Source organism: Columba livia, chromosome 3 (assembly GCF_036013475.1).
Source record: "Columba livia isolate bColLiv1 breed racing homer chromosome 3, bColLiv1.pat.W.v2, whole genome shotgun sequence".
Taxonomy (NCBI): Eukaryota; Metazoa; Chordata; class Aves; order Columbiformes; family Columbidae; genus Columba; species Columba livia.
Genome location: NC_088604.1, coordinates 45,749,222 through 45,766,630, shown reverse-complemented (window position 1 = coordinate 45,766,630; position 17,409 = coordinate 45,749,222). Strand labels below are relative to the sequence as shown.

The 17,409-nt window shown below is 37.5% G+C and overlaps 2 long non-coding RNA genes across 2 annotated transcripts in view; both read left to right on the top strand.

The window, feature by feature from the left end:
- Positions 1-2,028: 2,028 nt before the first annotated feature.
- LOC135579025 (uncharacterized) lies at positions 2,029-12,223 on the top strand. Its single transcript, XR_010471272.1, has 4 exons — positions 2,029-5,326; positions 7,273-7,372; positions 8,476-8,610; positions 8,847-12,223. It is a non-coding gene; the product is annotated as an uncharacterized LOC135579025 (long non-coding RNA).
- A 604-nt stretch (positions 12,224-12,827) lies between these two features.
- Positions 12,828-17,409, top strand: part of LOC135579024 (uncharacterized) — a 52,171-nt gene continuing 47,589 nt past the window's right edge. The window contains exon 1 of the long non-coding RNA XR_010471271.1: positions 12,828-13,007. This is a non-coding gene — a long non-coding RNA (uncharacterized LOC135579024). The remainder of the gene's footprint in view (positions 13,008-17,409) is intronic.

Below are 17,409 nucleotides of genomic sequence, written 5' to 3'. Positions count from 1 at the left end.
TCCTTTACTCACATAATATTGCAGCAAAGCAATTCTTTGTGCCATATAATCATTATGACAGGAAGGCTCTAGTTCTGAGAAGCACCAGCTCATGGGATGGCTAACTGTTGGCTCCCAGAGAAAGGCTGAATTGCTGAAGACATTTTCTGCACCTTTCTAGGTTTTCCTCAAAGTTGCTTTTTTTGTTTGTTTGTTTGTTTCTAGATGATTTCAGTGATAGCATATTTAATTCTTCGCTGAGGAAATTTTTTTTCAGGTAGAACAGATCTTGACATCTGGCCTGGAAACTACAAAATTCTTTTAAGTATTGCAAATTTGTAAGTACATTTTTTTTTCACTTCCCTCTGGAGAACATTTAATATTGAAAATGAATAATCATAGCATGGTAACTTCACCCCCCACCCGCCCCGTGCCTGTTATATAAAACTGTTCAAAAGAGAAAAAATGCTTTCTTCTCAGCAATAAGGGCAGACTTTGCATTCTTATCCTAGACAAATTTCACTGAAGTCAGCAGAGTCCTAGTTGCATAAACAACATAGAGTATGAGTGTAAGAACTTTTCCCCTAGAGTATGTGACTCTTACATGTTCAGAGTCTCAGGCTCAAATACAGTGATTTAGAAACAAAATCTATTACATATGTATATTCTGGCATATCAGGATAAGAATTTTACCCTTTGTTACCTCTCATCCAGGGAAAAAGAAGGCTGGGAAACTGCTTGAAAAAGTATGACATAAGAAGCAGAGAAAATGGGCTTAGTGGAGATGATGGTGTAAAACCCGGGAGGCATATCATTGAGTCATGCTGTGCCAAAATTAGATTTTAAAATGGTTTCTGTCATCTTATGAAAGCTCACAACACTTTGTTCTGAATATCCTAAAGGTCTTATAACTTCTGTTCAGAAAAAGTTGGCTATCCTCATCCTTGTTCCTCCAGACATTCCTACATGCTAAGAAGCTGATATAGCTTTGACACATTTAATTTGAATAAATAAGTGTTCTTTTTCCTCATGTAACAGAAGAGATGCTTCTAAGTCTGGGAGCAGCTACCATGGCCAACTGAAAAGCGTTATAATACAAAAGGCTTTGGATCTAAATGAAAAAGTTGCTATCTCTTCAACTGGACTGATTTCTCCATTTGGGATGCCAATTAATTTGCTGAATTTAACCTTTTAAAATGTCATTCTTTGACCCCTCTTAAGGATAACTAACTAATCCATTTTTCCCTCTCCTGACTTCCTAAAAGCAACTGCCCTTTCCATGGCTGTAGGAGCTTCTCAGGATGATTATGAAAAGGAAAAAAAATATTGCTAAAGCAGCTTCCCTCCTGGGAAGTGAATAATAATTTTGCCCCTCTTAAAGTCATTGTAATGTAATTAATTTTGTGCTTTTAATGACCTCAAAATATGAAAATGCAAAGCACTGAAAATAGAATTATTCAAATGCCCATTTAAAACTGCTTAATGTCTGTCCATGCCATGGTAGCCCTGTTGGTATAATATCTTGTTTTAATGCATATTGTGAATTCCTTTGCAGTTTGGGAAAAAAAAAATCTATCATGCTGATTTATCTGTAGACCCCATATTTTTCACAGTTATGAACCTTTTATTATGTTAGCAGTGTATAGTTCTTTCTTCTTTCCAGAGACATTTCACTCTTAACTGTGATGACCATTAGTATTTCATTCAGAGAACTATGAAAAATGATGACACTAAATGCTTTACAAATAGGCTTTTATTCATCTTATTTGCCACAATACAGAATGATGTGATTAGTAATGATTTTAAACTGGCTTCTAAGAAGGTGTCATGTATCAGTTTTGTCATATGAATTAGTTGTTATGGTAATGATAGCATATCAATTATTCTTTGGAAGGTTGCGTTAGATCAATTATATAATTAATCTGTCTTGTTTCTTTACTTATTTGTTTCTTCAGTTACTGCAAAAATATTGGTGCTACCATATGCAGTTAGTATTTAATTTTCCCAATCTACTTGCACAGATTATTTTGCAAACAATATTCTCTGAAATATTTTTATATTTTTCTTATGAAAATTGGATGATTTTACTCAGTTCCTAAGTATATTTTTTTCCTATTTTTAAATAAATTGTTTACATCTTGTTTTCTCTAAAAGCACAAGTTTGTCAGTTACAGAGGTTTTCTCTGGCACAATAAATTGCATCTGAACTGGAGATATTTGCTGAGGGAAATTTGAGAACCATGGCAAAGTCCATGTGTCTCCAGTTTTAACTGCAGTCTCTAACCATCAGACGTCAGGTTGCTCTTGTGCCCCTACTGCCTACTCATTCCTGCCTGCACAGTGTCCTGACTTGAAGGAGGAATGGAGATAGGTTCAGTTTTTAAAATCTTTTTTTTGCTTCATACTTTGATACAAAGTTCACTTCATCCAACTCATCTATGCTCAGAGCATAGATCTATGCCCAGCTGAATTTGGGTCCACCCAGTCTTGGCTGTGTTGAAGAGTAAATGTTGTCTACCATTCCTCATACTTTGCCTACACCAATCTTAACCCAAGACAAACCTGAAACTTTCTTAAAGGGTGCATAACTGAGTTGTTTTTATGCACATAGGACAACTATATCTGTACAAAGTATTCTGAGACAAATCCTGTCCTGAATTTTCTCCCCATAGCATAACATAGCAGCTCAATTTTCTGAAAACTGCATAATTTAATTAAAAACACATTTATTTAGACTTCTGTAAAATACTGAAAATTCTTGTAGAAATTTTGGTGCAACCTCTATGGGAGTATTTGGGGGTTTTGTGTGGTTTTGTTTGTTAGTTTCCGGGTTTCTGTTTTTTTTTGTGTTTTTTTTTTGGTGTTTGTTTTTTGTTGTTGTTGTTGTTTTTGTGTTTTTGTTTTGTTTTGTTTTTGTTTGTTTGTTTGTTTTTTACAAACCTGCCAGCTAAGTGATAATTCTGTTAAGTTTGTATGTCACTTATTATCTATCAAGACAGATAATTGTAACTCATTCAGTGGGGTCATCACGAGGAAAAAGTTAATAGCTTCCAGCTAAGAAAATCTCAGCTCATCCTTGTAAGGCAGAAGGGAAAATAAATTTTAAGTGTCTTAGATCCATTCTCCAATATGGTGCAAGACTTGTTTTGCTACCTGAGTAACATATGACTTTGGACTCCAAAAAGTGATATTATCTTTTGAACCAGGGTTGTTGCCAACAAATACGAATACATTCTTGTATTTGTGGACAGCTGAATTCACTCTCAAATCCAAATGTGTCTGCCAGGCCCAGTAATCATGTGCAAACGAATACCCACAAGCAGACTAGAGCCAATTCCCCATCAAGCCACAGGGTAGCCAAGCGTGCTCAGCCCATCAGCGCAGCTCTCAGGTCTTGTTCAGTCTGGGCAAGGTAGATCTGGTAGAGGTGGCCATCCTGCATCTTGAGCTACCAGTAGGTGTTTAAAGCACCTAATGAATGCTTTCAACCATAGCTAGAACTGAGCCCAAGAGATGAATGAAAAGTGCGTGGGTCACAGAGTTTGTTGTACTTTAACTTGCTTTTAACCTTTATTAGCCAAAATACCAAGTGGTTTTTAAAGGATTCAGCTGTTTCTTGGGAGCAAAGGGGGAGATTATACTATCCAGTCATTCAGACACTGGGTCTAGAATAAACTTAAATACCCCAAATTACCAACTGGTAAATTGGCAGATACCAGTCTGGGCTAAAATTTAACAACTGTTTATTTCTGAAGTTCTTTAAAAATAACTATAATAGCAAGTTTAATGTAATAAGCAGTTGAGACTTTTTTTTTTCTTACATTAATCACTGGCTATGATTTTGCAAGAGAGGTAGCAGTGGGAACCTACCCTAAACCTGTGTGTGTAATTGTGGCTATTAGCCAGATGAATGTACCCTTGGGCTGACTTTTACCATGTGATAGTCTTACACAGGTGTAAGTGATAGTTGAAACACAAAGCTTTAGCAAAAAGATCAGAGATAAAGTTACCTTCTTCGCAGTGTTTATGAGGTTCTTCAAAATAATAAATGACAGAATGAAATTACAGACTTCATTAAGTGGTGTCCTCATCCAGTCCAAATTCAATAATTACTGGTGTCATGGTAGTCTCTCTGATGTCTGTTGTAAGAAGGTTTAAAGATTATCAGCTTTGATCTGACAATGGTTTGTGCCTATTCAATTTCCATTATCTCAGTGTCATTCCTAATATGACATCATTTAATAAATGTGAAGTTGTGAGAAATTTTCATGGATGTTGCTTTACATTAGTAGTTTCTTCAGCATTGGTGCCTCATGTTTAATAATAAATTTGGGCACCTCTACATGATTTCTCACCAGGGCACTACTAGGAAGTACTATTAGCTCCTTTTTGAAGATATGAAATTGAGGATCCAGAGGAATAATGCATCCTATGAGGATTCAGTAGTGGAGCCCAAAATAGGAGCTGGGGTTCTCAACTTCTAATTCAGTATCTGAACTGGGTTATGCTGCCATAATTTAATATTGCTTGATGCAGTACTGATGTAACAATTACATATATTTCTGAAGGAAGGCACAATGTATAGGCAATGTATTGTCAAAGCAGTACAAAAAGAAGTACTTTATGATTGTATCACAGTGTGGTGGGTTAACCCTGGCTACGCATTAGGTGACCCCCAAGCCACTTTATAACTCCCCTTACTCAGCAGGACAGGGGGAGAAAATACAACAAAAAACCCCATGGGCTGAGTTAAGGATAGAGAGATCACTCACTTATTACTGTTATGGGCAAAACAGATTCAGCTTGGGGAAATTAATTTAATTTATTACCAATTAATAATGGAATAAGACAATGAGAAATGAAAGCTAAACTAAAACCACCTTATCCCTACCTCTTCCCTTCTTCCTGGGCTCAACTTCACTCCCAACTCTTCTACCTTCTCACACTGACCAGTGCAGAGGGACGGGGAAGGGGGGTTGTGGTCAGTCCATAACACTTTGTCTCTGCTGCTCCTTCCTCCTCAAGCCCTGCCCCTGCTTCAGCATGAGATCCCTCACATGGGAGACAGTCCTTCCCATGAGCTGCAGGCCTTCAAGAACTTCTCCAGCATGGGCTGTTTCTCTCACAGTTTCTCACTCCTCTCTTAGAGCTGCTGCACAGTGTTTTTTACCCTTTCTTAAATGTTTTCACAGACGTGCGACCAAAGCCACTGATAGACTCAGCTGTGGCCAGTGGCATTTCCATCTTGGAACTGGCTAAAACTGGCTCTGCCCAACATGGGGGGAGCTCCTGGTGTCTTCCAACTGAACCCATTCCTACAATCTCTCCACTATCAAAACCTTGCCAGGTAAATGCAACACACATTGCAAAGAAACACACGACCTCCGATGGTTTGCTTTGCTTTTTTTTTAATTTTGTTTTTTGTAGAAAAATTATCACCACCTTCAAAAAGAATATGTGGTCAAAAGCATCTTCTTAACTTTAAAAATACTATTGAAACATAAATGAAACAAAAACTGAGTAAACTGAAGCTGCACCTGTGGTTCTTCACAGTCCTGTACAAAAACTGCTACAAAATTTTTCTTTGCAGGGTGGAAAAATTACTGTTTCCCCTCCCTCTTAACAATGGCTCAGGTATTAAACCTCAAAGTATGTTGGCCTACAGGCAGTAAACAAACCGAAAAGATCCACCCCAAAGCTGAGAAAATTCTTTAGAAATTCATGGGCATCAAGGGTGTGTGGAAATTTTTTTGTAGTCATAAGGACAGCACTTAGTTGCTCTAAGATAACACTGGATGCTTATTCCAATGTCTGACAGCTCACCACGGGTGAAAAATCAGGAATTAAAATTTCCTCATTACTACTTTTTTACCAATTAAAAACAACCACTGCAGCCCTCAGGAAACACCAGCCAGTAAGCATAGGGCTGGAACTCAGATCCTCTTTGCTGTTTCTTCAGTAAGCAGCAGAGTAACTCCATACAGACCTGGCGCTGAAACAATAAGGTATTTCACTTCTCTGCAAAGGTTACTAAGTACAGTCATCGAGAACTAACTGTGGAACAAGAGGAAAATACATTGTACCTTAATATTTGTCTTATCTGACTAAAATAATCATATGCAAAAATCTAGTCTTTTGCATAAAACATTTTACAGATTGCTGTGCTGACAACTCAGACCTATTGCTTGCTTTTATTTTTTTTTTTTTTGCAATATTTTTCTCTAATAAACAAAAAGAGATTCTTCCTTGGTTTTGCATTTGTTGACAATTTAATTTCCTCATATATTTGCTTGCTGTACAAGAGTTTACTAGGATCTGGAATAGTTTCTTTGTCAAAGATTACTCTAGTCAAGTGTTGATGTGTAGAAATAGCTTCTCAAATTAAAGAAAAAAGAAAAAAAAAGTTTGTACTCTCTTATAAAGCAACTTTCAATCTCAATTGTCTCAACTAAAGGAAGAGACAGGTCTCATCCAGATAACAAATGAGTCTGATGAGTCTCCTACTATCCACATGAAAAGGGATGCTAAGAAAAACTTGCAATTAAATCCATCAGCTGCACACAAATAGTTTCCACTTTAGACCTCAGAGATATTGGCTTAGGGGATTTTCAAGAGCATATGCAATCAGCTGTCCTCTTGATCCACCTTTGGCAGTAAACATAAACACCACAGTGTTGGCTCGGTTTCTTGAGCTACTAAGTTAACCTTTTGAAAGCCAAAAAAGCTGAGGATTCCCATCCCACAGGAATCTTAAATTCAATTTCAGAATATTACCATTTATTCTAGAATAATTATGACTGCCAAATGTAGCACACAGGATTTTTTAGATAGCCATAAACTATTGATAGATTATTGCTTGAAGGCAATGAAACACTGTGTTGATGGAATCTCAACCTGTTCTTCTGACCTTCCCACACCCATTTATCACTAGATGTTTAGAGCTGTGAAAAATTTATGATAATTTTTTTAATATAAATTTCCTCATTTTACTTCTCACCTCATCCCATCCTAACCTAGTGAGGTTTCTTCTATTATCCTCTGGAAAAACTTGTATTGACCACTGTTAGATGCATGCCTCTAGAGTAGGTTTGGTGAAATTTCTATGTTTTTGTCTTATGTCTTATAAAAGTTGGTCTTTTGTTGGATAAAAAAAAAGCAAAATCCTGCTACTTGAAAATAATATTGGTTAGATCTAACACCAGCCAGTTAGAAACAAACAAGTTTCCAGCAAACCAGCAAGGACAATCTAGCTCAAGGTTTCTCAGCAGTATAGACAAAACTATGTTTTCACAGAATCACAGGATGGTTGGTGTTGGAAGGGACCTCTGGACATCATGCAGTCCAACCCATCTGTGGGGTTCACCCGGCGCAGATCACACAGGAATATGTCCAGGTGGGTTTTGAATATCTCCAGAGAAGGAGATTCCACAACCTCTCCGGGCAGCCTGTTCAGTGCTCTGTCAGCCTCAAAGTAAAGAAGTTTGTGGGTTTTTTTCCTGTTTAGATGGAACCTCCTATGCTTCAGTCTGTGCCTGTTGCCCCTCATCCTGTCATTGGGCACCACTGAAGAGAATCTGGTCCCATCCTCTTGACATCCACCCTTGGGATATTTATAAACATTGATAAGATGCCCTCTCAGCCTTCTCTTCTTCAGGCTGAACAGACCCATCTGTCTCAGTCTTTCTACATAAGAAAGATACTCCAGACCCCTAATCATCTTTGTATCTCTCTACTGGACTCCCTTGTCCTTCTTAATCTGGGGAGCCCAGAACCGGATGCAGTACTCCAGATGCAGCCTCAGTAGGGCAGAATAGAGGGGGAAGACAACCTCCCTTGACCTGCTGGTCACACTTTTCCTAACGCACCCCAGGATATCACTGGCCTTTTGCAACGTAGCTGTTGAGCTACTGTAGGCCCAAGGTGCATGGTGATGGTGGCTTTCAATATGTGGATATGCTTTTGCTGGTCTTGATGGTGGTGTAGGTGGCGCTGGTGCTGGGAGCTGGCTGTGGAAGTTGTAGATCCTGAATTATGTTGTCTGGCTGGGAAGAGCACTGACACACTGTCTTCTGCAGCAGCCTGTCAAGACATTACCAGAAACTCCTGGCTGCAACCTCACAAGTTATGTCCTGCTTTAATGTTGGTTAGGAAGAGGGTTCATACTCTGCAGAGTGGGCAAAGATAGTCTGAAAATGCTTTAGGGACAAGAAATACAGATGCAGATGGAGCTCTCCACAGGATGGACCTTAGAGCAATTAAGTAGAGCTGGGTAAGAGGCCATTTACCTTACATTAGGGGAATATGGAAAGTTTCTGAACCACTCATGAAATGCTAAATCTGGAGAGTGCCTCAGGAAGAACGTAGAGAATGGAGAAAAGCATGACAAATCTGAAGTAAAAAATTTACAGCATTTTCTATCACTGCAAACAAGTTAATTTAGGCTGAAAGAAAATAGTATTTTCCCTGAGGAGCTAACTTAATTTCTTTCTCAAACAGTCATAATGAAGTCAGAGATAGGAAATTTATAGAGTCTCTGAAATCTCTGAAATCTCAGCTGGGAGAGCGAAGATGCAGGTTCAGATGTCCTACAGCAAATTCAGATTAAAGACCAGAACTCAAGCCTTCTATGAGGTAACTAAAGATTTTTTAATAGTATTTTCTTACCTTTTTGTCTGTTCCTCCAAATTATATTGTTCAGTTTTGTACAGAACAAAAACCTGGAGCCTATTCCCTCAAAACTCAATATTTTTAAATAAAAAACTTGAGTCATCTTTAAAGGCTTGTTACACATATTTTAACCTGAAATCTATGAATTGAGTACTATTCTCTTCTTTGAAATGCTGTCAATATTTTCTGTGCTTTTCTAGGTTCTAGGCATGTACCAGTAAGTGGATTGTAAACAGCTGTAACCATAAATCCATCATGACAAACTCATCAAGACAAAATGTCCTCAAGGAGCATCTGCTCACAGAACGTCACATCCATTGCTCCATACCAAGTGGCCTTGCCTACATTTCCCTTACAGATGAACTGATTTCTTTCTGTTAAAACCAATGCCAGATACTTCCACTTGCTCATGAAATGTAATGCTTGTTTTCCTCTGCCCTTGAAGTAAACAGAGTTTTCAGTATGAGCACTGTAACTTCCTTTTAAATAAAATTTCTGATGTTTTTGCCAGTGAACAATTTGGAAATCAGGAAGTATTCAAACGTTTCCTACGGTATGAAGTGGCTGTAAAGCTACTCTGTAGAGCACAGCTGAGGATTTCCGAGTTGTGGCAATAAAGCTGATTTACTTCCTCTCCACTACTCCACATAAGGTATAAGAAGTAGAAAAGATCACGGTCCATTGTACTAGATCCTGAACAGATTAGCTTAGTAGCTGTCACTTATATACCTGACACTTGGTAGCTGTCAGGCAATTTTAAGTTTTTTTTTTTTGCACTCCCTTTGGAACCATTTTGGCCATCTGCTAACTTAGTGGAGGCAAAGAGTAGTGAGATTTTTAAAACTAATGCCCAAAATATGAAGACCTACCCCTATTCTCTTGAAGCAGATAAATAATTTAAGGTTTTTAGTGCTCAGGACTTCAGAACAGAGCTGAAACTTCTAAGGCATCTTATTAGAAACTTTGTTGGCTTCCTGGTCCTGGGAGTATGGTGCTCATTTCTCAGTGATAGTTGCAGCTTTTCTGCTTCTAGACTGTTTTGGCACAAGGCTGTGTTAAAGGGTGGTAAAAAAGAGTGAAAGAAGTTATTAATCTGAAGGTGTTATTCATCACAACATTTGAACTGCTTCTGAGTATTTAAAATTTTCAGAGAAAGCTTGTGTTGGTTCTTATGCTAAATAGGTTGATTATCCTTAAAAGATTCCTAGTCTAGCTTTTGTCTTAGTATTATGTTTTAGTGAATTAATTCAAGTTTTTAGTAGTGCTCTGGGACAAAGCAGAACATTGCAGCAAATGTGGCAGAGATTTATATGTTCAGGTCTTTAATTTGCATTTTAGTATAATCAGAATGTTTTTCATTTGTGTTTTTAGTATTAATTTAGTTTTTCTGTGTACAGTTAATGCTTCAAATCTTTCCATTTATCTTTCCAGTTCCTCCACATGCCAAATGCACTGATTCTCAATGGTTCTTCCAGGACATGTTGGCTATTCCCTTGGTAACACATTGTTTAATCCTTGACTAGTCTTGCTGCACTAAATCTAAGAGACTTTAGAGCCATGAATCTGAATGCTGATGCAATCCCCAGACAGATCCATTTATATTAGGAGTGTGCACATTGCTAATGTTCGCTCTTTCTATCTAGGCTGGGGCCGTTTGCACGTGTTACTTATTTGGCTTCACAAATAAGCTTTAGCAGTCTGGAAAATAATAGGACACACTATTTGTGACTGTTGGGGATCTCACATTGCTGACACTGACTGTCTGTGGGAGGTATGGTTTAATAGTTGAAGCTGAAGATTGGAGGTGGAGAGATCTGCATTTTTTTTTGTAACACATTTATGGTACATCCTAAGTGAAAAGAGATTTTTGTGAAGTTCAATTTAAAATATTTCTATATTTCTCCTAAAAATGGTCTAGTAATAAAGTATTCAAAAGGGAAATATATTTAAGTATGACAATTTGCTGCATCCTTGCTGCAAGTGACTCTTCAGAAAAGAAAGATATCTAATCTGCAAATTGTAATCAATAATATGTATGTATTACAGTGCCTTGGTTGTCCTATCTGAAGTCCCAGTAGATTTTTTTCTTACTTTTTCTCTAATGAATTATTGACTTTTCAGTCCCAGTTGCATCTAGTAAATGTTTGATACTAAAGCAGCACAAATGATGTTTTTTTCAAAAAAAGCTTACATGTCTCTATTTTTTAAAAGCCTAAATATTCCTATAATTATTTTTTTTGTCTGCAATTTGTGGCAACAAGTTGTCATATCAAATATTACCAAAATCTATCCTGAGCTTTGCTGCCTTACTTTGTTAACCAGTCCTGCTCAATAGCTGTCATTGTTACATGAAGACTGACATCAGAATTAGATTGATTCCTGCACTTAAACAATTAACTAGCAGCTAGGTTCTTCCTTCTAAATGGAATATATCAGGCCACCAAGATAGTTCCAAGTGTTGTTCAAAAAGTTATCGATTTATTCACCAAAACAATAACTTCAAGCAAGAGTAATTTCTGCTAGCTCTCTTCTCTATAACAGCTTACTAGACAAAATGTGTTTGATTTAACAGCACTCTGAATGCCAGATGTATTCTCCTGTTCCTTTATGAAAAACAATGCAGTTACTCTTGAATAGGGAGTCTCCACTTGGGAGGGCATGCTCATAATGCCACCCTTCCTTTGAAATTTTTTTACTAGCTGGAAGTTTTGAAAGTGAATGTATCTGGCAAGACCCACCCTAAGACATTGTGCCCACAGACTTTTCTTTTCAGGACACCAAATGTTGTACCTCTGTTGTTGGAGCAATTCCACAACTCTGAGACAAGGAGTAACAGATAAGTCCTAATACAGTACAGGCCTACAGAAGCTCTACAAATTTAGATACATCTATTTCTAGTAGATCTAGTTGGACAGAAATCCCTCTGCATGGTCTTTATAGTTCCTTGAGGGGACCTACTTCTGCTATTGATGGAAAGAAGTAATCATTAGTGTTCTTTGTACAAAACATCTCTATGTAGTCTGTAAGCAGCTTATATAAATATTTAAGTTATGCTTGTCCTTAACAATCACTTATTTGAGAAGAACCTGTAATGTTCTCTTATCTGTTGAATTATAATTAAGACCTATTTTAAAATAAATGCATGTATCCTTACTTATCTGGGTGGTAAATCTTGCTGATATGAATTTTAGATGCTTCAGTATCATCATGTGAAAGACCCACAGTCATGTCTGTGGAAGTCAAAAATCTACACATATTTATCCGAGGTAAGAATTCTAATTTTATCTAAAAACCATAGAAAAATTGGGTTGAAAAGAACTTCTGGAGTTTACCTAATCTATCCCCAGTGTAAGGAATATCAGTGCAAACATACGGTATCCTCTGCACTGAGTAAGGAAAGTTGCTTTTTTCTCTAAAACTGTAGAACTAAGTTTTTCTATCCTTCAGCAGCTGGCCAGAAAGTTAAAAAGTTTTCATATGCATTTGAGCTTTTGAATAAATATATTTGTAACTCTTGCATGACTTCAGTTTCTATGAACACTCATGTAGCCAATTTGTGTGCAATGAACATTAATCAAAAACACATGTCAGCCTCTGATCTTAATTTTCTGCCATATGAATATTTGAACTAGGGACGAGATACAAAGCCCATTGTAATAACCCAGAAAGACACCCACTGACTTCAGTAGACTTTCTTTTATTGGTTTCTGGAAGTATTAACTTAATTCTCCAGTCAGAGAATTTTGTTTCTTTTTAAATCTGGCTAAACGTAACTGTTTCAGAAATGTATAACATTCTCTGAAAATAATTCGATATTTTATCGAACTCAGAGTCCAAATATGTATTCTCTTGCACAGAAGAAAACCAGTGAAGTAAGGATTTTCTTAATACCTCACTGGCAGACCAGACCTACATTTGTAGCTACAATTTAGTTTAGAATGATTTATGTATGCAGAGGCTCAAGACCTGTTTTCTACAGCCAGAATGGTCTTTTGTTCCTTATAAATGTTCTTAGACTTTTTCTTTTGCATTAATGTTTTTTAATTTAAGATCATTTCCAAGAGCAGATTTGCTTTAATTTCTTTGCCTTTTTCTGATTCTTGTTCAAATATGCTCAGACAATGTTATTGTACTAATTCTCACTGAAATTAAGAGTCTACACTGTGAGTGATACAGACCTCTTCAATTGAGAATAATAATCCACTTTCAATGGTTGGCGGCAATATAACTGGGAATCCACTGTTCTCCAAAATGGTGGCTCCAGTCAGTCATCTGGACTTATTATTACAGCTTTTCCTCCAGATCTGCTGCTCCCAGCTGTACTGAGTGACTTCTCTGCAGGACCCTCACATGTGGACCAGGTAACGGGGCAAAACTCTTTCAGTCAGTAGCTTTGTACACTTATCTATTTTCTTCAATAGTGAGAAATTAAATTAAATTCTTAAATTTTGATGTTGAGTTTATTTGAACTGTTTTTCAATACACATAAAATTAGCTGATGATCTACTTCTAGGCTAGTTTTTATGCTGGGGTAGAAACAGATCCGGAGTGTGTAAAACTTCAATACAAACTAATTAATTGTAAAATAAACAAGCTGTCACCAATGTTGACACTTTTCCCTACAATGTTTCAATTTTTTTTTAGTACAATATCTACTTCCCAGCTCTCTTGCCAGGTATAAAATTGCTATGCACATAATTTTCCATGTGGGATTAAATAATTTTCCTTCAAGAACTCATCATAATATATGTAGAAATTTGATGGCAGATATGAAATAAATGTCCTCAGAACTCACTGGATTTTTTTTTTTTCTTCCTCTCCTTTCACAACTGAGTAGAAAAAAGAATCCTGGAAAGTTAATAATGTTAGAAGCTTTCTGCAGAAGTCAGGAAATGGTTTGATTTTCCAGTTATTACTGAATATATTTTTGATTAAAAGACCATGTTTTTGTCATGACAAGTAATTACAGAAAATATTTTACTCTCAGCATTGCCAGCTGCCATGCACAGATTTTCACTCAGTTGCACTCATGTTAAAAGGCTTTCTGGAGCAATTCCACCCAAGGATGGAAAACTAGCAAACACTAATCCCCAGAGGGATAAAAGTTCGTAACTGGGAGCAGCTAAGGCAGGATGGAGCCTTCAATGAGCTTGTTATATCAACATTTGTGGGCATCTTACATCATACTAGTTAATTTGAAAAGTAGACAAATGCTTGATATTTCAAGTGGAAAGGTGTGCTTTTCACACCAAACAACCTTCATATTCCTTCCTAAACAAATAAGGATAAACAAACAAACACAAAAACCTATAACAACAAAAACAACAACAAAACAAAACAAAAAAACCCACCACCACCACCAAAAAACTTCTCTCTTCCTAATGTGCACATTTATAAAGAAAAATACTTTTCGTGGAACTGTATATAGAGGAGAAATTAGTTTAAAAGCTTCCTAGACTTGTTTGAACTGAAAAGCAAAACTCTTCATTTATTACTTATTGTTTCAATCAATTAATATGGTTTTTAATGCATTCATCTAATAGTTTACATTGAAGAACTGAATCCTGAAAACATACTTCATCTTGGTAAATTCCTGAGAACAGGATTTTTAGAATAGTTTTTGTCCATTAGCTTTTATTTGAGTCCACCATACAAAAAGCTTAGCCTCGTGAAAAGGAGGCTTTTCACTCACCTACTCTATGTATTTGTTTATTTAAATATTTTAAAAAATAGAACTCAAGCTTCAAAATTAGAAAGGAAAGGTTTTCAGAAGTTCTGCCTGATCTTTATTAAACCACATAAATCAACAGGACCGGGACTTTGGCAGAAGGACACTGGCTTCACAAGCTGAAGCTCTTTACTCTTTCATCTGCCAAAAGTTGGAAGTCATCATGCAGTTAATACTTAAGCAAACATATAGCACACAAATGTATAAAATGAAATAACTATCTGAAGTGGGTGTTGTTGACCAGTCTTCTCCATGCATAATTTATGTTTGAGTCAGCTTGATGGGTGTTTCCACAGATTCTGAGAGGAGATGGGGGACAGAATTATAGTTTCTATATCCTACGTTTGTTTACAGTGATGCTAACCAGTTATCTCAAGCTCATGTTAGAAAAACACAGTATGTGGAAGTTCCGTGAATGTTCTCATTACAAAATATGTGTACACAAAGAACAGTCAAAACACATGAATTTACTGTTTTGAAGAGCATAGCTCTCTAAGTGTAATCCAACAGAGATGTAGACTGTGGTTCTATGAAATATTTTTATAAGCATTCAGTGGTACTGCAGAAAGACAGAATTACAGGAAAGAGGTCCTTTTTAGCCAGGCTTGAAAGCTGGGTGAAGCTTTACAGTTTCTGATCAAATCACTTGGATTTTTTGGGGGTCCTTTCTAGTTTGTATATCAAACCTGATTCCTCTGAAGCCCAACCAGCTTTCACTCTTTCTAGTTATTTGACAACAACCCTTAAGAAGTGTGGCATATCTGTAGCATCACAGGATGAGCCAGGCACTGAATTGTAACTGCAGATATGAACACTTGTCACGGATGGAGTGATGCACTTCACTTGTAAAAGAGAAGTAGCAACATGTTTCTTGATAACAAAGCTTGATAGTAAATGCAACAGTGATTTAACAAGATTTGATGGCAAGGTACACTGTATTATTTACTTTATAAGGGACAGGGTCAGACAAGGCTGACAGGGAGACCCTCCTGCTGAGTCAGAAAGGTTCAGAAAGAACCTGCTTGATTTCTAAACTCCTTCTCAGGGAAATGTCTAGGTGCGGCTGGATCCAGACTTGGCCTCAGACATAGTCAATAGTTAATGTCTACAGGATTATATATGTGTAATCAATTCTTTACACCACTTAGCTAAGATTATAAAGTTTCAGTGCACTTTCTCCCAATTCACTTACTGAGTATCTCATGCAATAAGGAGTCTCTCAGCCTTGGGAAATAACCTTGCAAGGCATCCCTGCTCAAGGAGAGATCCCAGCACAAATGCCACTGCCATGCAGGAGAGATCAATGGCCCCTCCAGACTGTCCACTATTTATGGAATAAGATCATTGGCTCATAGTCATATTTTCATTCCAACCGCAGATGCCAGCTTCTTCCAAATTTGGCTTGAGTCAGGCATGGACCAGCACTGTGGCCAGGTGGGCACATTGCCATAAATTAGCCCTCAACTACTGTGTTGTTTTCTATCTCCCCTGAATCCATGTTGAGCTTTGAGCTGGTTGCAGTCCTCAAGACCAGATGTACCCATCACGGGCACCACTGGTGGTTATTACTTGATCAATTATGGGAAAAGGTCAGGTCGAAGGGCAAGAGGAGTATAGTCACATGCACTTTCTAATTTTTTTCATTATTTTTTGTTTCTGCCCTCCTGGCACCGGTGATATCGGCTTACACCGGGCAGGGGCAAAGCCAAGATTTCAACCATTGTCTGGCAAAGCCAGCTTCCCTGTCCCATACCTGGTACAAGAACTTGCATGAAGCATGTTCCATGTTGAGTGAAGAAGTAATTTTCTTCCACATCATGCTACTCTTCTCTTTTAGTGTCACAATGGCATTGTTATTGTCATATGACACTCAATATGATTTTCTTATTGCATTAGAAAATATAGATTTGTTTCCAGTCATAATGAGTGGCTAGGAAAACAGAAACAACCAAATTCAGTTTTCACCATGATATTTTTTGGAAGGTAGATTCCCTGCTGTTCTAGGAATAATATTTCAGACAGGGTCACTCTGAAACTTTCCTATAAAGTGCAACAAGCTAATCTCATCAGTCTGAAAATGCATAAGAGAAAGAGACCCTAGAGGACAGAACACATGAGAAAAATCTCTGTGGGACCTCTCTTTTGCTGAACTCCAAGCGAGGAAAAGTTACTATTATTTATTTGCATTAAGGGGACTTATCTGAGGACTGGGCAGCTGTAATTACGGGAACAAAGGAGTTCATGCAGCCAGCTGGACATTCAAGAGCCTGGAGGTGCAGTTAGGCCCTGCTCCTTTTGTCAAACCAGGGCAACATGATGTCCTTGCCTGCTGCCCAAGCCATTCCTACATGCTGGGGATTCTCACTCTCCTGCTTAGTTGGACAATGGCATGGCAAGTCACTGTAGCAGGGTCAAGGAGCTGCCTCTTTGTGTGTAGACAATGTCCTTTTCTATGCCAATAGTTCATCAGTTCTTAGCAAGCAAAGTAGAGTTTTAGTAAAGATTATGAAAAACAGGTGTGTGGGAGGCTAACGCTAGGCATAGTCAATGGGAGATCAGAACAATGACTTATTCATCTGCTTCCATTATTTTTGTCAAACACAAACTCGTTTTTTCATAAACAGATATTGATACACCTTTTTTAACAAATGAGCTAGTCAGTAGCTGCATCGTGGTTGATAACAAACAGTTGTTCTTCCATCAGAGGTACTATGCCATTCAGCGGCCCAGAAGTCAGTCACATTGCAAAAGTAATGGCAACTGGGCAGCTCCCTATCTCTAAACCTTAACCAGACATGGATGCTTGCTGCCCCACGGACTGGTTTTCAGGTATTATTTTATTTAGCTGTATTCTGTGTTCAGGCTGTGATACTGATAAAGCAGAAGCTGTTCAGATAGCAAGGCAGAATGGCATACAATTCTCATAATGACCAAAATCACTACAGCTTTCTACAAAATCACAGAAATGTAACCCTCTTCGACAGGGCCTGAAGATTAAGCTCATCACTGGACTAGACTTTTACAATAATATAAAA